We start from the raw sequence: 23,055 nt of genomic DNA on the forward strand, positions 1-23,055 counted from the left end.
CTCCAATGAGTTCTACACAATGGTATGAAGGGCATATCAAAGTGTGGGCAAAGGGTCTGTTTGTTTTTATACAGAAGATCAAAGCCTAATTTGGCAACCCAGAAAATGAAATAAGATACTATATGAAGAAGAACTTCCAACATCAGCACTCTCTGGAAGACTCATATCAGAAGATGATCATCAAAAAACCTCCACGAAGATCCAGACAATGCTGCAGTTGTAGCTGCATCCATCCCACCATTTCCTGGACTTGCCATTGGAATGAAGAAGGAGATATCTAAGCTGGCCTGTGCATACAGTAAAACAACAAATTTGACTGGATCTATACTGTTGGAACTCAACCAAGAATTAGGAGAAGTGCAAGTTGTAGCACTCCAAAATCTTACAACTACAGACTATCTACGGTTAAAAGAGCATATGGGATGTGAACAGTTCCCAGAAATGGGTTGCTTTAATTTGTCTGATTTCTCTCAGACTGTTCAAGTACAGTTGGACAATATCCATCATATCATAGACAAATTTTCACAAATGCCTAGGGTGCCTAACTGGTTTTCTTGGCTTCACTGGAGATGGCTGGTAATTATAGATCTGCTTTGTTTATGTAACTGTATTCCTATTATGTTAATATGTGTGCGTAATTTAGTTAGTAGTTTAAAACCTATACATGCTTAAGTTACTCTACAAGAAGATATGTCAAAGAAATAATCAATCCTCCCATGTTTTCTTCCATATGCTACCTCTATAGCTTTTCTTCTTCCTTCCTAATTACAACCCTTAAATAGAATTCATGCCTCATATTGAATTTACCGAGTATCATAATTCCTCCAAGTGGTAAAGATACCTTGAGACAAATGCTGGGCATAGAAGCCACAGGGCATAAATCTACAAAGAAGTAAAAAGCTAACCTTTTCAAACAATATGGCTTCTCTCTCACTTACCAACTTTACATCTCCCTGTATGGCCCCAGAAGATGACTGGTTAGCTAGAGACAGGTAAGATTCCTCAAGGGAGGAACAACCTAAGACAGGCACAGTTGCAGGGGGGCCATCAGGTGAGAAATTGGGGATCAACAGTGGTGAAGCTTAGAACCTCACCCCCCCTGTTTTGAGAGAAATCTTCTGCATCTGTGGATGTTTTATTGCCCTTGTCTAGCTTGGATTAACACATAGTCTACAGGCACACACCTGATCATCTACAATTGTGCTCTTACAACACTAAACCATGTTTTCTACCTTTATCTTGCATCTACCTACCACTTCAACATTTTATTAAAAATAAAAGTAATAATAATAATAAAGGGAGAAATGTGGGATCCACATATAAATCAAGTATAAAAATCAAATGAATATTCATATTTGACCTGATTGTTTATAGTTCATAATGCGTGATCAAAACCGAAAGTTTCTGTGATGACTGCCCTTGTACTGTTCACCATGTAAGAACTTATTCACTATGTAAGAATTCGTTCACCATGTAAGAACTTGTTCGTTATGCTTCAGAAGATTGGAGACTGACGAGAATTAGGCTTGAGATGGATTAATGATTGTGCATTGACTCCCCTATACAGAATTTTATTGTTGTTAACAACCATTTGATCAATAAATATGAGAAATGCCCTCTCAAAAAAAAAAAAGTAAATCTTGTCTGTATTACAGAAAACTGGTAGAAAGGAATATACAATGAAAATTTAATAATAGTTACCTGGAAATTGTGATATTACAGGTGATTTGAATTTATTAGCTTTTGCTTGTCTAAATTAATTTTTTTATCTAGTAATCAATTAAAAAACAGGTGTCAGCTAAATCACTTGTATCCAAAATCAATATCAAATGCTATTTACAAAATGCCTAGAGATACGTAACTGTTAGTGGACTTCAAATTTTTTTATTATGTTTCCCAGTCACTTAAAAATTTAAGCATGTTCATATATACTAATGATGAACTAGCAGAAAGAGAAATCAAGAAAACAATTCTATTTACAATTGCATCAAAAAGAATAAAACACCTAGGAATAAACGTAACCAAGGAGGTGAAAAACCTATACCCTAAAAAGTATAAGAAACTCATGAGAGAGATTAAAAAAGACACCAATAAATAGAAATACATCCTGTGCTCATGGGTAGGAAGAATTAATATTGTCAAAATGGCCATCCTGCCTAAAGCGATCTACAGAGTCAATTGATTTCAAAATACCAACAGCATTCTTCAACAAGTTAGAACAAATAGTCCTAAAATTCATATGAAACCAAAGAAGACCCTCAATAACCAAAGCAAAAAACAATCCAGATAAGGAAGAATAAAGCTGGAGGGATTATGCTCCCCAACTTCAAGTTCTACTACAAAACCACAGTAATCAAGACAATTTAGCATAAGAACAGACCCATAGATCAATGGAACAGAATAGAAAGCCCAGATACAAACCCAGACATATATGGCAAATTAATATACAATAAAGCAGCCATGGATACACAATGGAGAAATGACAACCTCTTCAACAGCTGGTGTTGGCAAAACTGGACAGCTACAAGCAAGAGAATGAAACTGGATTATTGTCTAATTCCATACATAAAAGTAAACTCAAAATGAATTAAAGACCTGAATGTAAGTCATGAAACCATAAAACTCTTAGAAGAAAACATAGGCAAAAATCTCTTGAATATAAACATGAGCAACTTTTTCCTGAACACATCTCCTCAGGCAAGAGAAACAAAAGCAAAAATGAACAAATGGGACTACATCAAACTAAAAAGTTTCTGTACAGCAAAGGACAAAAAGGCATCCTACAGTATGGGAGAATATATTCATAAATGACATATCTGACAAAAGAGTTAACATCCAAAACATATAAAGAACTCACACACCTCAACACCCAAAGAGCAAATAACCCAATTAAAAAATGGGCAGAGGACCTGAACAAACACTTCTCCAAAGAAGAAATTCAGATGGCCAACAGACACATGAAAAGATGCTCCACATCACTAATAATCAGAGAAATGCAAATTAAAACCACAAAGAGATACCACCTCACACCAGTTGGGATGGCCAGCATTGAAAAGACTAAGAACAACAAATGCTGGCGAGGATGCCAAGAAAGGGGAACCTACACTGTTGATGGGAATGTAAATTAGTTCAACCATTGTGGAAAGCAATATGGAAGTTCCTCAAAAAACTAAAAATAGAAATACCATTTGTCCCAGGAATTCCACTCCTAGAAATTTACCCAAAGAAAACAAATCCCTGATTCAAAAAGCCATATATACCCCTATGTTTATCACAGCACTATTCACAATAGCCAAGGTATGAAAGCAACCTGAGTGTTCATCAGTAGATGAATGGGTAGAGATGTGGTATATATACACAGTGGAATATTATTCAGCCATAAGAAGAAAACAAATCCTACCATTTGAAACAACATAAATGGAGCTAGAGGGTATTATGCTCAGTGAAATAAGCCAGGCAGAAAAGACAAGTATCAAATGATTTCACTCATTGGTGGAGTGTAACAACAAAGAAAAAACTGAAGGACCAAAACAGCAGCAGACTAACAGACTCCAAGAAGGGAGTAGCAGTTACTAAAGGGAAAGAGGGTGGGGAGAACAGGTGGGAAGGGAAGGAGAAGGGGATTGAGGGGTATTATGATTACCACACATAATGTAGTGGGGGCGTAGGGAAGGCAGTATAGCACAGAGAAGACAAGTAGTGACTGTAGCATCTTACTGTGCTGATGGACAGTGACAGCAATAGGGTGGGGAAGGGAGACTTGATAATATGAGTGAATATAGTAACCACATTGTTGCTCTTGTGAAACCTTCATAAGATTGTGTATCAATGACACCTTAATAAAATAAATAAATATATATATTTAAGCATGTGTTTCCAATACATGACTAGTTATTTTGAAAATACATATACTCTCTAACCTTATATACATTTAAAATTTTCATAAAAAGAGAAGTTTGAAAAGTTTGTGTTTAATGGGTAAGAATTTCAGTCAGGGATGATAAAAAGTTCTGGAGATGGAGGATGGTTATTATGGTTGTACAACAATATGAATATGAATGTCACATAACTGTACACTTAAAAATGGTTAAAATGGTATGTTTAATGTTACATATTTTACCACCAGAAAAAAATCAGTATTTAAAAAATTAAAAAATAAAGAGCAATTCTAATTATCTTATTTTCATATCCTAATGGATCATCATATACAGACCTTGATTACCAATATACCATAAACTTAGTGTGTCATCAGAGTACTGGAAATGTACTACATAATCCAGGTGCTGTATTACATAAACTAGGTGCTGTTACTGGGAAAACATGAAAGCCTTTAGGGAAAAAAACTGCAAAGTTGAGATGAGGCTCAAAAGCAGGGATGACTTCAACAGGCAGAAATGACACGCATGTATGTTTCTTAGCAAATATTAATTTCCTCCAAACTCCTGGTTTTTTGTTTGATCTCCCAAATTGGCTGCAAAGCTGGATGCCACTCACACAGCCTAATTTGAGGCAGGAAAGTCAGGGCAGCTAAGAGCGTACAGTGTACACAGTGGAGGACAGGGAGGGAGACATTTTCCCTGTATTTGTCAGGAAACAGTCACTGATGATTTTCAAATGATGTCACGATGAAGTGACAATTTCACTTTTGAAAGAATCATGAAGCCCAAGCATATAAGATTGAATGTAGGACTGGAGACAAAGACAGTAATAGTGGTATTGGAAATAGAAAGATATCAAATAGAAGAAATATTACATAAGTAGTTCTGATAGGATTGAGGATTGTTTGGATTAGAGAGTAGAAGAGGAGGACTAAAGGTGATCCCAATCTTAAAATCAGACAAAAATAGGTCCTGAGAAGGAGCTGTTTAAGGGAAGGAAAAATGAAAACTTTGGTTTCAGTTAGAAATCTGGGGCTTGGCATGTAGAATTCCATAGTCATATCCAAATGGAATAAACTAGACTGCCAATTGACAGCACATTCAGATGTAACGGTCTCATACTCTGGGTGAACAACTGAGTTCCTGGGAATGAAAAATTCTGAGAAGGGAATGGACCTTTTGTCAATGGACCATTCATTCCAGAAACAGATTTCTCCCAGCTTGGGGAAGTCTTATTTGATTGGCTCATTAGTCAATAATCAGAAATACAGCAAAAAAAAAAAAAGACAGGAGGAGAAACAAGACAAATGTGTTCAAAATCAAATAAAGAAGAAAAAGTTTCGAAGAAAGTAACAACAATAAGAACGATCTCGGTAAGGTAAACAATCTGTTTGTGGGTGGGAAGTGAAAGGTTGATAGGCTTGGTTATTAAAAGACCTTGAAAGGGAATTGCACATTGGAAAAGGGTAATGCAGTGGATTTTAAGTGTTAAGCAGTGGGTGGGTGATGAGGAAGTTGAGGCAACCAGCAGAGGGCACTAATTTTAAGAGGCTTGGTGGGAAAATAAAAGAAATACATACAAGTATAGCTCCATAAGAAAGCAAGCTTAAGGAAAAGGGTGTTGTTCTATTTAGTGACAGAGAAGCCTGGGCATCCAAGAAAATACAAAATACAAGAATAAAAAGCCAAATAATAGAAGAAATGTTATTAAAGCAGGAGAGGCTAGAGAGCTGACCCTTTGAAAAATGGCTAGTTGATTTTTTGATAAAAGAAGGAAATTTTTTGAATAAAATGGAAAGAAGGTCAAATGAGAGAGCTCTTATTAGATCTCTTGGAAATTATCAGGAAAAGATTATCAGAAATCACAGTTATCTGCAAATACCAAAGGAGAGTTGAAGTGAGGGAAAATTTTCTGAAAACTAGCAAAAGATATTCCATAAGAATCATGAGTACTCACACACACCCTTTGATGAAAATACTTAAGAAACTGTAAATAATCCAAAGAAGTCTACTTCTACTATATATTTTGGGATTTTCTCCCACATGAAAGTCATCTTAGCCTGCATGGTTGTTCTCTTTGTATAGAAGTCTATTTCAAGCTAGGGTGCAGAGGAGGAGACAATGTAAAATAAAAAAGTTAATTTGTCCAAACTTCTGTCAAGGCTCATTTGCTAGAATAAGAGGCAAGACTCAATAGAGAAATATTAATATCTTATAAGGCCCTGAAACACTCAATAATTAATTTTTCATCAGGAAGAAGGTTTTATTCCAATGGTAAGAATAACCATCAACCCTAAGGCATAGAAGAGAGAAGAAGAGAAAAAAATCAAGGGACCTAAAAAGAAATGAGTAACAGAGAAGCAGCAGTGGTCACACTTTACTTCCTGTACATACAACTCTCACCCAAAAGGGGCGATGGGGGAATCCGACAACTATAATGCAGGCTGCTGCCACTGGGACTTTCTTCCAGACAAAAGAAAGGGAAGGTAAGCCTGCTTCAGAATATGAAGCTGATATTTAGATTTCTCCTGCAAAGAAACCAGATGGACTCTAAAATTCCTCAAAGGCAGAAGTATAAATTCACTCAACAAATATTTCTTTAACACCTATGTTTCAGATGCTAACCTAAGTGCTAGAGAGAAATGACTGGCTTCCTGTATTAGTTGTCTATTGCTGTGGAAAAACACAAATTCACCTAACTCAGTGGCTGAAAATAACAGATAATTGTTATCTGAGTTTCTGAGTAGGTGGTTCTTGCTCTGAGTCTCTGTGTTGGGGGGGTGTCCCTAAGAACACCCCCAGGTTCAGTGATCACTAAGAGGAGCCACAGGACTCACATACGGTATTACTTGTGGCTTTGATGTATAGCAAAAGAATATCAAGCAAAAAATGAGTGAGGGGAAAAGGTGCATGGAGTGAAGTCCGTAGGAGACCAGGCACAAGCTTCCAAGAGTCTTCTCCCTGGGGAATCACAGGACAGGTTTCATTCCAGCAACATATTGTGACAACAATTTGTGAAATCAGTTTGTGAAGCTCATCAGAGACTTGGTGTCCACGTTTTTTACTGGGGCTGATCATACATGTACCTTCTGCCTAGCACATATTAAAATTCCAGACTTTTAGAGAGAAGCCAGTATTCACCATAAATAATATTGTTTGCATAGATCAGGCATAGTAAATTACTCATCATTAATTAAAGAATGGTAAAAATCCTCCCTAAATCCATGTGCCCAGAGCCAGTCAAGAACCAATCTTGCAAGCAAGTCTTTCTAAGGTTAGCAGTCTCTACAAGTTCCAGCCCTGTTGTCAGCTGGAGCTCCAACAATCTGAAGCCTTAACTGGAGCTGGAGGGCACACTTATTTAAAAGCTCACTCACACAGCTTACAGGCTAGAATTTCCTCACCATGTGGGCCTCTCCACAAGGTGCCTGAACATCCTCAACATATGGCAGCTGGCCTCCCCCATAGTGAGTGATCCAACAGAGCCAGAGTATGCCCCAAATAGCAGCTAGTCTTTAATAAACTAATGTCAAAGTAACACACCATCACGTCTGCTATTGCTCACAAAGACCAACCCTATACAATGTGAGAAGGGGATGGGATAAACAACTCAATGCCAAGAGTTGGGGATCACTGGGAGCTGTGTTGGGGGCTGCCTACCACAGTCCACTCTCTAGCAACCAATGGTTCACCTCTCTCCTAATGTACTGTACACTAACCCTTCCCACCGTACCTAAAAGTCTCATCCAATCACAGCATCAGCTCCAAGCCCAGACTCTCACCATCCAAATCAGGGCTAGGTACAAATAAGGCTCCTTGGGGGTAGTCCCTGCCATAGCATTCCCTAAGTATGTTTCCTCTCAATCTGTAGACATGTGCAACTAAACTGACAACTTTCTGTCCCCATACACTCAACACACAGTGGTGGGACATGCAGGGGAGAACTCCCATAAATACCCCTGCTCACAAAGAGGGAAATTGGAAGCATGTAGGGTTGGCAATTCTGAAATACTACCAAGTCAATGTTCAAGTTCCTTGATTAGGTCTCAAGTTGGGAATACTTCTCTATGGCTCTTAACACCACTCTCTGGACCCTTAGTTTTGGTCTCTTGGTCATCCTTCCATTTTTATGAATGGTAACAAGTGCTTGCAAAGCTGAGTAGTTTCCTCAGACTTCCTACTTGCTGATACATGTGGGTCCAAAGGCCTCATTTCATTTTGTACTCTGTCCCTTTCATTTCAAGCTGATGGTGTATCTTCAAGTACAACATTCTTAAAAACTGAGGGTCTCCTATGAATCATTTAAGGCTTCATTCCATTAGACAAAAGCCATGCCCACAAGTCTCTTTACAATGGGCCTTTCCTCACCCAGGCTTTTGCTGAGGCACAATGTCCGTGAGTTTCCAAGGAGCCCTCTCATTTGATTGAGAGGCTCTATGAGGCAAAAGTTGACCTCTTTAGAGGGCCTTTTGGCTGACTGCACAGTAGCTTGTGACATCATCTTTGACTTTTGAGATCTTAGGGAAAGATTTTACCAAAACTCTTGGCTTCATGGTTAGAACTTGTTTTCTTTTAAGTACCCTGGATTTGATCTTTGCTCAGAAGCCATTTCTTAATTTCAGCATCTCGTGTCATCTGGAGAGGCTGGGAATCTTCAGACACAGCAAGTCCTGACTCTTTTTGTTTACCAGTTCTACTCTCAATATATCTCTCCTTGCAATTTTACTATAAACAAAAATAAGGAAAAAAATAGAAGGTGCTTTCAACATTGTTTAGAAATTTCCATGACTGTATCACCCTGCTCTACTTTCCCCATTACTGCAGGTGACAGTATTGCTAAATATTTTGCCACATGTAGTACATTACAAAGAAAGATGCTGTCTTTTCCAGTTTTCAATACAATTTTCCTCATTTCCCTTTAAGCCTTCACTGGCAGCCTCCACAAAGTCCAAACTTTTGTAAACAACATAGTTAAGGCACTTTAAGCTTTTGCTAAAGATTTTGCTCAAAATCCTTACAGCTTTTCCACTGTGCACTGCCTCGTTTCAAAGTCACTCCCACATTTTAGTTCTTTGTTACATCAGTACCCCCTTCTAATATCAAATCTAATTAGTTACCTACTGCTGCATAATAAGTCACCCCAAAAATTCTCACCTAAAACAGCAAACACTTACTTAGCCTCACATTTCTGAGCATCGGAAATCAAGAGGTGTTTAGATGGCTGGTTTTGGCTCAGGGTCTCTCACCAGGTTGCAGTCAAGCTGATGGTAGGGCCTCTGACTTCAGAAGGCTCAGCAAGGGGAGGACCTGCTTCTAAGCTCATTCTTCTGGCTGCAGCAGCCTCTGCTTTTTTTTTTAGCTGTTGCCACATGAGCCTCTCTCCGTACATTGCTTGATTGTCTCTACAATATGTCTACTGGTTTTCACAGAGTGAGTGATTTAAAAGAAAAGAGACCCAGATGGACTTCTATAACTTAATCTTTAATAACACATCACCACTTCCCCTTTTCTCTTATAATCTTTTTGTCAAGGGCATGCATACCAGGAGGTAAGGACCATCAGGGCCACCTTGGTGGATATTTACACCATTTCCTAACTGGAGGTCTAACAGAACAATAGCCATCAACAACTACCAGAACACTGCATAGGGGCTATAATAAATAGGCTGAGATGTCAGCATCAGCTTACATTCGGGAGTCGAGGTGGTGTGACAGAGGAGGTAATGTTTAATTTAGGGCCTAAAAGGATGACTGAAATTTGTCAGATACCTGGAAGAGCCTTGGCCTGTCAGAAGCTTTCCATGCATTTCTCTTTTTACATATCCTACCGGCCTAGTAAATTTGATAACCTCAAAGCTCTTCCTAAGAGCAAGTATGGAATGACTTAATTTAATATCAATACTTTTGTGGGACACATTACCATTTAATAGATGAAGCAAAAGCATAATGAAAGACAATGGATACTATGCTTGCAAATGTCTCATCTAAAGGTCAAACTTTACTTTAGGGGAAAAAAATGATGAATAAAGTCAAAATGCACAGCTTGATAACAATATGAGTCATCACAAATGCCCCTAATTTTGTAAGGCATGCAACTATTCAACACTTAAGAGTGATTATTTAAATAAGGCAGGAAGAAAGATGGAGGAAGAAATGCTAACCAAAGGACCCTTCACATGAAATAGATGCAAGCGCTGTTTAAAGAGTGGATAGAAAACTAGGTCAGGTAAGCATACTGAAATATTAAAAGCTGCTATTTTATCACTCATTATGAAAGTGATATAATGCCATTATGAAAATCTGTAAATATAAATAAACATAAGAAAGAAAATAAAAATCACCCACAGCCCCAAACTCTAGGGATAACTGCTACTGGATCATAGACTGCTCCCCTTTCAGGCTGCTGAAGAGGAAGGCGGAGACATGCATACTCACACCTATGTAATATATGCATATTTATGTATGTATATATGTAATCTAGGAACTATCATATTTTGGAAATAGCTTTATATTTTTCTTGAATATAAAATTAATACATAAAAACTAGTGTATGGGTAATGTTTTTCCAGGTCTAAATATTACAGACAGATGTGGGATGGAAAGTAAAATTCACCTGAAATTCCTTTACTCAGGGAAAAAGTACTGCTAACATCTGTTATTTTTCTTACAGGCATTTTTCAATGCAAATATGATTTTAATGCAAAAATAGGCTTGTGCTGTTTTGTTAACTGCTCCTCTCATTTAAAAGTACATGGGGGCTATCTTTCACTGTTAACATATGTGCAGCTCCATTATTATTCTTAATGACTATATAGTCCCAGACTATGTATGTACCATAACTTATTTAACTATACCCTATTAATGAGCATTTATGCTGCTCCCAATTTCCACCATTGTCAACAAGTCTTAGCCATTATTTTTTATGCACACATATTCATACAGCTCTCTGTAATTTCCTCAAGATAAACTTCAAGAATTTTCTATGTCAAAAGACATTCACCTTCTAAGAATTTTTATGCGTATTGCTGCATGTTCCACCATGTTATACCAATGTAGACCCATGCCAAGAGTATAAAAATGTCTCCACAGCTACCACCTTCAACATTACTGAGTACTACAAACAAATAGTCTTAATTTTCATTTCTTCAGATGTGAAAGACAATTAAGACAATATATTAAAATAACAGATTTTCAAAGCCTTAAATCCTTTGAACTTCCTTGTGAATTATGCATTCCTGCTTTTTGCCAAATTTTCTTGGAAGTGTTCACTGTTTTTGTATTGATGTATAAGTGCCCTCCACTCACCCAAGTGCATGTCCATTCCTATTTGTAAAAGTCTAGTAGCAAAGTCCTATCAGCAGAACATAAAAAAGAACCCACAGAGCTAGCAGACAGCTGAGCCATGTGCAAATTCTCTTGACTCCCAAATTCAGGCACTTCCCACAGGGCTGCCCACTGTGCTGATGCCACCTCAGGAGTGAAAGTAGGTGTCTGCAAACTGTTGTCACTAGAACCACCTGGGGAGCTTTTATAACTCCTGATGCCCATTTCTCACTCCGTATCAGTTAAACCAGGAATGACATTTCTGAGGATGCTCTGGTGATTTCATAGGCTGCAACATCTGGGAACCACTGATGAAGATTTCACCCCCCAGCTGCTGAGGATGCTTCAGGTTCATACCCTTCATGTGTCAACTCTCTCCCAATTGTCCTTCGGTGAAGAAAGTTCAAGCTCACGTACCTTCCTGGGACTGCTGCAGCCTATGACTGGAGAATAAGGTATAAAGACCCTTCCTTTTTGCCCTGACTTGAGTCCCCAGCTCCTAGTTCCCTCCAGGCAGGATGAGGCCTTATGATGGAAACATGCTTCTGCCCAATCCTGCCTTCTTCCCTGCCCCTCGAATGTTGAGCCTGAAAGACACCCCAGGTATGTCCTGCATGCTAATCTCAGAGGCTGCTGCTCCTTGAGGGAACCTTACCTATGCCACACACCATACGGAACTTCCCCTAAAAGAATAAAATAACCAAAATCTTCCTCAAAGGCCTTGCATTCACCTGGAGGTAGCAAGCAAAGCATATTAAAAAATCCTTTCAGTTGGAGTCATTGTTTAACAGATCCACAGTTTCCACTTGAGGCGATGAAGACATTTGGGAAATAGTGGTGATGGTTGAACAAAATTGTGAATGTAACTAATGCCAGTGAATTGTATGTTCAAAATGTTTAAAAGGACAAATTGTATGTTAAATATGTTTTACCATGGTTTTAAAAAAGAAATAATGTAACATATCAAAAACAATTGAATTTATACCTTAAATGGGTGAATTGTTGGTGTGTGAGTTATATCCCAATAAAGCTATATAAAAATATCCTTTTAGTGCAGTGTGATGACCTGGTGGTCCATACATGAGTAAAATAGTAGCCACAGCTCTATCAATCCATAGAACAATGACAATGTTTTTAAGCCCTCATCGAGAGGTTTTCTTTCACTCATTATCTCATTCCCTAAAATACAGAAACAAAACACTTATTGATTTGTACTTTATGCATCTTTGGTCAGCAGTAATTCAGGATTTATATGCTGAGGGGTACAGAGAAAATAAGCAATTTCTTGGGCCAGCTCCCAGGGTTAAGAATATTTAAAGACTACTTGAGGGCTAAGATATGGGCAACATCACTAAATTCAGCTTTGCAGCATTACAAGTGTTCAATTTACCTGAAGTGCAAGCATACGCGCGCAGAAAACCACCACGAAGCCAGAAAATGAAGCTGTTTCTAAAAGAGAGGCCAAACAGGCTTATTTATAAAAACAAGACTGTACAAAGGCAGTGGTGTCCGGAAGGTAACAGAGGCAAGAAACACACAGTTGCTGCCCACCCCTCCAGAGTTTATCAAGTACTTCACATCTGCAAACTTCTCCATAGTCACCATCATTAGTTCTCCCCAAGGAGCCTAGACATTTCCATTTTATGAAAGATTGGCAAGCCTCTTATCTCAATGTGTATCTTCTCTTAACAAGAGCCCTCCATTCAATAAAGGCCAAACCTCCAATAAGAGGAACTGTCTTTTAAAATCTGTGGTTTCTGCTCTGGCCCTCCACAATCAATGTACTCTCCAGAGACCAACTTACGATTATACAAAGCTTATACACTGAAGTGCTTTTATACATTCCATGGAAGAAAACACTAGCGTCAAAAATGCCACCCAGCACATAATGGAAAAAATAATGAATTTGGCACTGGGAAACTTGAGCTTCAGCCTTGAACCTGCTGCCTGCAAACTGTGTGACCCTAGTCTAATTAATTAACCATTATGAATCTCAGTCCCTTTATCTGCAATATGAGTTCAGTGGTGATACACTGCCTACCTCACAGATTGTTGTAAGCTCAGGTGAGATGAATGGATATCTAAACACTCTCAATACTGAAGTTCTATACAAATGTGGAAGAATACTATAAAGAGCTTCAATAAATAAAACATAATGGATACATACAAAGAGAAATAAATATTTATTTTTTTAAAAGAGAATAAAGAGAAACACAGCATAGAGCCATTTAACATAACATAGTTCAACAACTATATATGAGAGCGAGGAACCAAATTCCACAGAGGGAAAAACATGAATCGAAGATCCCTCTTCCTGCATTCATTTCATAACCCATTTGAGACTAAGCCGATGATGTAGCAGAAGCTGCAGACCAAGGTGTTCAAGGACCTAAAAGTTACGTGACTTTAATTTAGACTGAAAATCATTCCCATCTGAAACGCTGGAGTTTGTTTTGTTGCTGCAGTTTGTGTTCCATCTTTGTTTATTCTCATGGAAAGCACTGATGTAAAATACCCAGTTCCTTGTGGGGCTTGGACATGCCTCCTTTTTTCTAGAAAGGACCCTAGAGAGAGAACTACATTTTCACAGCAATTCTCTAGAGGATTTTGAAGGAATCCTGTGAGGTAAGACAAAAATCATCAACACACTCATTTTATGTTCCACATTTGTATACCATCTGAAATTCCAAGTCAGAGATGTATTTTTTCCCCACTGAATGAAGACTTAGATGGGGACTAATATGTGTTCCCAATTTAGCAGAAGCCACAACGGCTGGAAGCAGTTGCTTAACAACTGCACACATTTGGTATCACCTCACTGGTTGCCAGGAGAGGCCACTGGCAGAGCCAAAACCATAATCGTGTCAGGCACAAAAAAACTGACTGCAAAAGGAATCCTGAAATGAAGAGAGAAGTAGATGATGTTCCTCTTTCAGCCACTTTTTCTTTAGGAAGGGCTGGTGGGGGAGGGGGAGACATCAGGATACTGTATATTCTGACAAGTTAAGTCATTTGTGGTATTTAGGCCCTGAGGAATTAACCCACCTTAAAACAAACAGAAATGTCCATCTACCATCTTCTCACTCTTTCAATATCAAACTCCTCAAGAGAACAGCCCACAGCCTGTGCCCCCACGTACTCACCATATGCTGGACAGCTCTCTCAGTGATCTCCCATCACCACTGTGGGATCACCACACCCAGTGGCCTTTCATCAATGATCCTTGACTTCCCTGTGGCATGCAACACTACTGCCCACTCTTTTTCTGGGCACAGCTCCTTTCCTGACTCCCCTGACAACACCATTCTGGCATCCACCCACCCCTCCTGCTCCATTTTCCTATCCCCACCTCAGCCCCTTGGTTTCTGCACTGGGCACCCTTCACCACCCACATGCCCTCAGAGGTCTGAGCTCTTCAGTGGCTCTCCATCCAGCTGCAAGCAACAACTCCCCACCACCTCCCTCTTGAAGATCGAGCCGACATTTCCAATCACCTGCTCTGTATTAGTTTCTTCCCCTTAGTACCTTATATTCAGGATGGAACCTACCACCTTCCCTACAAAAACTAGCTTCTACTCCTAACTTTCCATGTTTTGTTATTCTCATTTCTCACTATCAAAGCCTCCACCTACATTTACCAGTTCCCAAGACCTCTGAGTGTATCAAGATGTCCTTTATCTCTGCCATTTCCTAGACATCCTCATACAAAGATATTGCAATAACTTCCCACGTGGATTCTTATCAGCCATATCTTCTGATTCAAAAAATTCTGCATCACAATATCAAATAATTCTTCCTGAAGTAATATGTGTATCACAGCCCTGTTCAAAGAATGCCAGGGCCTCCACTTTTCAAAGCTCAGATTCCTAATCCCAATATCTCAGGTTCTCCATAATCGTTCCTTTCTCTGCTAAAGCACCAGAAGGTCACAGTGTTCTGATGAGTTTGGATTCTTAGCTGTTTTGCTAAACTTGCCTTGAAGTTGCCTGCCCACTTGAAATGCTCTCTTGAACCCTACCTCCTTCACCAACCATCCCCACCTATTAAATTTATACCTTTCTTCAATACCTACCTCCAACTATTTCCACAATGAAGCTTATCCCGATTTCTCCTGTCAAAAATGCCTTGTATGCAGAAGCATTTTGCACCATTCTTGGGGCATTTCCCATGGTCTGTAACAATGAGGCACACACATTTTATCTCCTCCTTGAGACCATAAGTCTCCCAGAGGGAGGAGGGGCTCAGTATCTGGTTTGCTGAAAACAGCATGAACTCTGAAACCAAAGTAACCAGGGAGTGTTCTCACTTGCACTGATTAAATGGCCCTGAATCTCCCTGGTTTTAGTTTCCTCATCAATAAAAAGAAGCAATGGCAAGTATTCAAACTGACTTGCTTGCCTTGTGCGTGGGCAAACTATAGCCACAGGCCAAACCCAGCCCTCCAGCCATTTTTATAAATAAAGATTTACTGGAACACAACCATGCTCATTCATTTACATCCTTTGTAGGGCTGCTCTTGTGCTACAACAGTAAAACTGAGCAGTATTAATAGATAGAGACCACCTCACCCATGAAGATAAAACATTTACTCTCTGGCCCCTTAGGAAAAAAAGACCCCTTCTCTTACATCCATTTCACTTTCCTTTCAGGTGTGGAGGTGGAATAGCTAACAATATTTTCCAGACTTCCCTGAATCTAGGCGTGCAGGGGTTAAGCAGATTCCACTAATCAGATGCATTCATGCAAGGAGTTCAAGAAGGTGGAAGTAACATAGGGGCTATCTTCTGGCTCCTTCTTGACTATTCACTGCTCTCCAGAAAGGTCATGGAAACATGAGGTTTTGACTACAGCAGTATGCCAGCGCCCTTCTCCAGCTTTCTGAGGGTGGAGAAGCAGTTGTGGCAGTGGCCACAGCCAGAGTGGCTTTCTGATCCCAGCTTCCCAGTGCCAGCGTGGCAACTGCAGGGGTGCACTCTGACCTGGCTTCTATATTTTGCTCTGGAAATCTTTCCCTGAGGCTCATGCTTCCAGTAGCTGTGTAAGCACCTAATTCTCTGTATTAAATCCCTTCTTGTTTAAAATTTATGGCCAAGTTACTGTGTCTCGTACTGACCTCTCGACGCAGAGCCAAGTGGTAAGTACCCACGTGAATCACTGAGATGTGAAATGACAATGTCTGTGACAGTGCTTTATAAACAGGAAAGCTAAGGTGTTCAGGCATCTCCCACATTCCCACCATCACCCCTGACAGCACAGAACCCCCCGTCCCTGAAATGTTGATGGTTCCAGAGCACATTCATCAGCTCTTCTCTCTTCTCACTCTGAGAAACCTCACCTCTCCTTCAAGCTTCAATAACCATATAGATCAAGGGTTGACTTATTTGGGGACAAAGACATTTGAAAAAGTTGATACAAAGCTAACTCTCCAGAACAAGGCACATACATTTAAACGTCAATATAACTTCTGAGGTTCATGGGCCTTCTGAATTTTATCTATGGACTCTAGGTTTTAAAACTCTCACCTTATATACTAACGAGGGTCTATATCTCAAGCCAGTTCATTCTCATGAGGTTAAGACTAATGTAAGCAACTGCCCACCAGCCGTCCCACAGGCAACTCAAACTCAACATGTCCGCGTGTGGTGTTATCTCCCCCCCTGCTCTTCTTCTTGTTACTTACTGCATTAAGTGAGTGACACTAGCAATCGCCAGAGGCGTGGGATCATTCAGACATCTTTCCTTCCTTCTCCATAAACGACAGACTAGTCCCGAAAACTCTACATCCCTGGCTGCTTTTGAATCTATCCACATTGCACCTCGGTTGTCAGTCATTTGTCTAACCACCCACATCTTTAATCAAGAACTGCTGCAGAGGCCAACAAATTGGCCTCCCTGCTTCCACTCTGTTTTCACAAACCATTTCCTGAACCTTATAACATGCATATCAAATCTAATCAGTCTTTTCTCTGTTTAAAACCTTTAATAATTCCATGTTATTCTCACCATCAGCCTCCCCCAAGCCTCCCCAAACGGCTCCATGCCCCCACCTTATGAGCCAGCAGTTCCCAGGACAGTGTTTGTCACCCCCAAGTGCCCCTCCCATAATTCACTTCCTCCCCATGTCCTTTCTCACCATTTTACTTCCTGCTGCCACCTTCCTCTCCCCACCTCCCCCGCCACCACACACACATACACTTTCCTTCTGGCTAACGCTTCATGATTTAATTCTCAGCTGAGATATCATTTAATTCACTTACTCATCAAATGTTTATTGAACTTCTACCATATACCAACCACTGGGCTAGCACTGGACACAGAGCAGGAAGAAGACTGTCATGATCCTTGTCCTGACAAGCACAATCCTAGAAGGACATCAGATCCATAGAAGAGTTGTGATGAACCCCTGGTTGCCCCCAGTCCCAACCTCAGGCTGAGTCAGGACAAGATGCCTACATCTGTGGCCCCCCACGTCTGTGGCCCCCCAGCTCCATCACTACTGTGGACTCACCATTCTCTCCCAGCAATCACACTATAAACTCCTTACAGGCAGGACTATGACTTACCCACCATCTAATTAATTATCAATGCCTAGTACTGCATCAAACACTTACAAATTGCTTAATAAATCCCTATTGATTATGAGAACTCAGTCAACTAATATCAGCTGAATGAGTCAGCTATGCCTAATTAGGAGTGGCCCTGTGAGGGGAACACAGTGGAAACACTGGGCTGGGGAGGGGCCCCTCCCTGTGTCTGGACTTTGCCAATGCCTCAAATCATAGGGAACATGCTTTCAACTATCCCCAGACTTGCCGCCTGCACTTCACATTAAGCAGCGATTCCCAGCAGCCTTTCTTGCCTCCAGGATAAATACCTAGGTGCCCAACAGTGTACCTAATCAGAGGCGCTCCACAGCGACTCTGGAGGCCCTTGGGGCCAGTCACCAAGCTGCGCCCTTGGTCACTGGAACCTAAACAACATAGAAGGCAGGTATGCACAGTGGACTCGACAGCCAGGAGAGGCCCAGGAGCTCAGCCAAGTTAGATCCCAGGAGCTTTGCTCCAAATTCCCTGCCAGGCCAGACCTGAGTCTGTGTGTATAAACTGCCATTTTCCTAATGTGTGTGAATGGTGGGGGATGGGGGGAAAAAGGAAAACAGAGTAACTAGGCCCTTTATGAAAGAATAAGGCAGTTTGGATAAATGCTGATGAGATTTTCTTGAATATATAACAATACAAGTAAACATTTATGAAGCACCTGCTATATGCCAGGTTCTAATCTCTTGATGTGCATTACATCATTTAATTCTCTCCATGCCTTGATGAGGTGAGTGCCATTATCATCTCATTTACAGATGGGTGAACAGAGTCCCAGTGAGACTAAGGAACCTTCTTCAGCTGCCCCCCAGCCAGCAGGTGACAAAGCAGGATGCAAACCACCGCAGGTTTGACTTGGAGCCCAGGATCCGAAGCTCTGCACTCACATCCCTGTGAGGGAGGGGCCCCGTTCTCATCTCACCCTGCCAGTGTTCCAGTCTCCAGTGTGGACAAGGCCCAGGCATGGGCTATCAGGGCAGGACTGAGAATGTGTCTGTGTTAAGGGGCAGCCCCTTTGTCTGGCCAGTTGTTGCCATGCAGTAATGAGGGTCTGATGTTGCCAGATCTTCCTGTTTTTCAAAAGAAGGCAGAAAGCTAGATTTTGTAAGAATTGGGAATGAGGAAAGAGAGGGATCACAGAAGGCTTTAGCCAGAGGGACTGAGAGGAATATGGTAACAATAACTGTGATGGGCTTTTGAGGAAGGAAGAGGTTTAGAGGTGAAAGCCTGAGTTTCTGGGGTTAAAGATGTCCAGAAGGCTGTAAGAACTCTGGGGCTAAAGCCAAGAACCAGGGGTATAGATAACAGAGAAGGCTCTGGTTACTTTGTTATCAGCCCACCCCACTTAAGCCCTCAGTTTCACCTAGAAAAGGATTGTCTAAAACACACCATCTTATTTGTTCTGAGGATAGTGAAAACACCAGGCTGATATTAGTTTCCTGGGGTTGCCGTAACAAAGTATCACCAACTGAGTGGCTTAAACAACAAAACTGTACTGTCTCACAGTTCTGGAGGCCAGAAGTCTGAGAGCAAGATGTCTGCAGGGTCACGTTTCCCCCAGATGCTCTAGGGAAGGCTCTGCTTCTAGGCTATTTTCCTGGCTTCTGGGAGTTCTTTGGCTTGTGGCAGCATAACTCCAATCACACAGTGTTCTTCCTGTGTGTGTCTGTGCCCACATTTCCCCTTTTTTTTTTCCACTGACAAATTATTTATATTAAACTCTCAGCCATTTTTTTTTTAGATAATTATTTTTTATTGAAGGGTAGTTGACACACAGTATTACATTAGTTTCAGGTGTACAACACGGTGATTGAACATTTATATACATGATAATTCTAGCTACCAGCTATCACCATACCAAGTTGTTACAATATTTTGACTATATTCCTTATGCTATACATTACATCCCGGTTACTTATTTATTTTACAATTGGAAGTGTGTACTTTTTTTTTTTTTTTTTTGTGAGGGCATCTCTCCTATTTATTGATCAAATGGTTGTTAACAACAATAAAATTCTGTATAGGGGACTCAGTGCTCAATGTATAATCATTAATCCACCCCAGGCCTAATTTTCGTCAGTCTCCAATCTTCTGAAGCATAACGAACAAGTTCTTACATGGAGAACAAATTCTTCCATAGTGAATAAGTTACATGGTGAATAGTACAAGGGCAGTCACCACAGAAACTTTCAGTTTTGATCATGCATTATGAACTATAAACAATCAGGTCAAATATGAATATTCATTTTATTTTTATACTTGATTTATATGTGGATACCACATTTCTCTCTTTATTATTATTATTTTTAATAAAATGCTAAAGTGGTAGGTAGATGCAAGATAAAGGTAGAAAACATAGTTTAGTGTTGTAAGAGAGCAAATGTAGATGGTCAGGTATTTGCCTATAGACTATGTGTTAATCCAAGCTAGACAAGGGCAATAAAACACCCATGGATATAGCAGATTTCTCTCAGAACAGGGGGGGGGGTTCTAAGCCTCACCTCTGTTGATCCCCAATTTCTCACCTGATGGCCCCCCTGCGACTGTGCCTGTCTTAGGTTGTTCCTCCCTTGAGGAATCTTACCCGTCTCTGGCTAACCAGTCATCTTCTGGGGCCATACAGGGAACACATTTCCCTTTTTATAAGGATACTAGTCATATTGGATTCGGTGCCCAACTTATTCGAGTATGACCTCATCTTAGCTAATTTTATCTTCAATGGCTATTTCCAAATAAGGTCACAATATGAGGTAAAGGGAGTGAGGACTTCAACTTCAACATATGGCTTTCGGAGGAACATGGTTCATCCCATAACAAAGCTCTAAATGAAAGTTTCCTTTCTTCCAGAGTCAGGATCCCTATGTAGAGGACTAAGGCATGTCATCTTTTGTCTATGGAAAATTACTATGTTCAAGGGACATGCAAGTCCTAAAGGGAATATAAAAATGATTTAGATCCCAATTATCAAGGGCTTTCCAATGGAGCTGGAGGGAGAAGACATACACAAAAGCTATCCTACAAATAAGTAGGTTATAATTGATTTGAAAGGAATATAAATGTCATAAAAATCAAACAGAGGGAGAGAAGTCCCTTTTTTCTGTAAAAATCAGGAATTGATTCTTATGTAGAATTTGACCACAGTATTGTGAGAGGGCCAGATTCTAACAGATGGAGACATGGGGTTGGGGCAAAGAAACTGAAGACATTCTAAGTAGGTGGAACAGGTTGAACACAGGAGAGAGAATTCACAAGCTGTGTTTGGATCAGGTCGATTTTCCCAGAAAATTGGCAATATAATGTCGAGTCATGTAATAGAAGACTAAAATAATTATAGTTTGGGATCTGTTAGTAGAGCCCTTAATTGGCAGGAAAAGGAGTTTTGAATGTAAATTGGTAAGCACCTAGGAGCAATTTAGGTGGCCAATAAACTAGTTCCTCTAATAATGGCTGGACACTTCCAAAATCCATGGAGAGATATGGACATCCAGGTACATGAAGATCTTAGGTCCCTAATCAGATTCAACCCAAGATAATTTCACTGAAACACATTATAATAAAACTATCAAGAGCAGAGACAAAGAGAGAATTTTGAAAGTTAGCAATAGAAATAAATTCATCACATACAAGGGAACCCTCATAAGGCTACAACTGGACTCAGCAGAAACATTGCAGGGCAAGAGAATAAGATAATATTTCAAAGTTCTGGAAAAAAAATCTATCAACAAGAATACTTTACCCAGGAAAGCTGTCCTTCAGAAATGAAAGATAAAGACTTTCCCAGACAAACAAAAGCTGAGAGAGTTTATCACCACTAGATATACCTGACAAGAAATGCTGAAGACAATTCTGAAAAATGAAAGGATGTTAATTAATAACATAAAACATGTGAAAGTATATAATTCACTGGTAAAGGGAGGTATATAGTCAAATTCAGAATAATACTGTGAAAATGGTATGTAAATCACTTAACTCTAATGTAAAGATTAAAATAAATAAATATTTAAAATAAGTATAGACACAATAATTTGTTACTAGATACCTGATACAAAAAGATGTAAACTGTGATACCAAAAACAAAAAATGGGGGTAGGTGTGGAGGCACGGGAGCAAAAGGGTAGAGTTTTTATATACAATCCAAGTTATCACCTTAAAATACTGTTATAACTATATTTTACATAAGTGTTTTGGTAATCTCAAGGCAAAAATAATAGATACACAAAATATAAAAAGAAAGAAACTTAAATATACCTTCATAGAAAATCATCATATCACAAAGGAAAACAGCAAAAGAGGAAGAAAAGAACAGGGAACAATGAAACAGACAGAAAACAATTACAAGATGGCAACAGCAGTCTGTACTATCAATTACTACTTTAAATATAAGTGGATTAAATTCTCCAGTCAAAAGACAGAATGCTTGATGAATTTTAAAAACAAAACAAATGATCCAGCTATATCCTGCCTACCAGAGAGTCACTTCAGCTTTAGAGACACACATAGCCTGAAAATGAAAGGATGAAAAAAGATATTCCATGAAAACGGAAACCAAAAGGGAGTGGGAATGGCTGTACTTACATCAGACAAAACAGACTTTAAGTCAAAAACTAACAAGAGATAAGGACAGTAATTGTTACAATGATAAAGGGGTTAATACATCAAGAGGATATAACAATTGTAAATACACATGCACCCAACATTGAGCACATGATTATATTAAGTAAATACTAACAAAACTGAAGGGTGTAATAGACAACAATATGAAAATAGTAGAAGACTGACTTCAGTACTCAACAATGTCTGGATAGATAATCCAGACAGAAAACCAATAAGGAAACATTGAACCTAAACTACAAAGTAGAACAAAGAGACCTAAAAATATATAGAAAACATTCCACCCAACAACACCAGAATATACATTCTTCTCATGTGCACACAAAACATTATCCATGATTGATCATATGTTAGGTTACAAACAGGTTTTAGAACACTTAAAAAGATTAAAATCATATCAAGAGAATATTCCAATCATAATAGTATGAAAATAGAAACCAATAACAGGAAGAAAGCTGGAAAATTCACAAACATGTGGAAATTAAACAACACACTTCTGAATGACCGGCGGGTCACAAAAGAAACCAAAAAGGAAATTTAAAAAATATCTTGAAACAACCAAAAATAGAAATACAACATGCCAAAATCTATGGGCTGCAGCAAAAGCAATTCTAAGAGGTAAGATTATAGCCATAAATGCTGACACTA

The 23,055-nt window shown here is 39.5% G+C and overlaps 1 protein-coding gene and 1 long non-coding RNA gene across 4 annotated transcripts in view; one reads left to right on the top strand and one right to left on the bottom strand.

Moving 5' to 3' along the window:
* RGS6 (regulator of G protein signaling 6) overlaps nucleotides 1-23,055 on the bottom strand; it is a 530,176-nt gene that overhangs the window by 463,944 nt on the left and 43,177 nt on the right. The gene's annotated exons all lie outside the window — the stretch shown is intronic.
* The window catches only part of LOC140843252 (uncharacterized), a 50,510-nt gene that overhangs the window by 18,604 nt on the left and 8,851 nt on the right, over nucleotides 1-23,055 (top strand). The window contains exon 2 of the long non-coding RNA XR_012120860.1: nucleotides 11,489-11,655. This is a non-coding gene — a long non-coding RNA (uncharacterized lncRNA). The remainder of the gene's footprint in view (nucleotides 1-11,488; nucleotides 11,656-23,055) is intronic.

The sequence above is a fragment of the Manis javanica genome, chromosome 8 (genome assembly GCF_040802235.1).
Source record: "Manis javanica isolate MJ-LG chromosome 8, MJ_LKY, whole genome shotgun sequence".
NCBI lineage: Eukaryota > Metazoa > Chordata > Mammalia > Pholidota > Manidae > Manis > Manis javanica.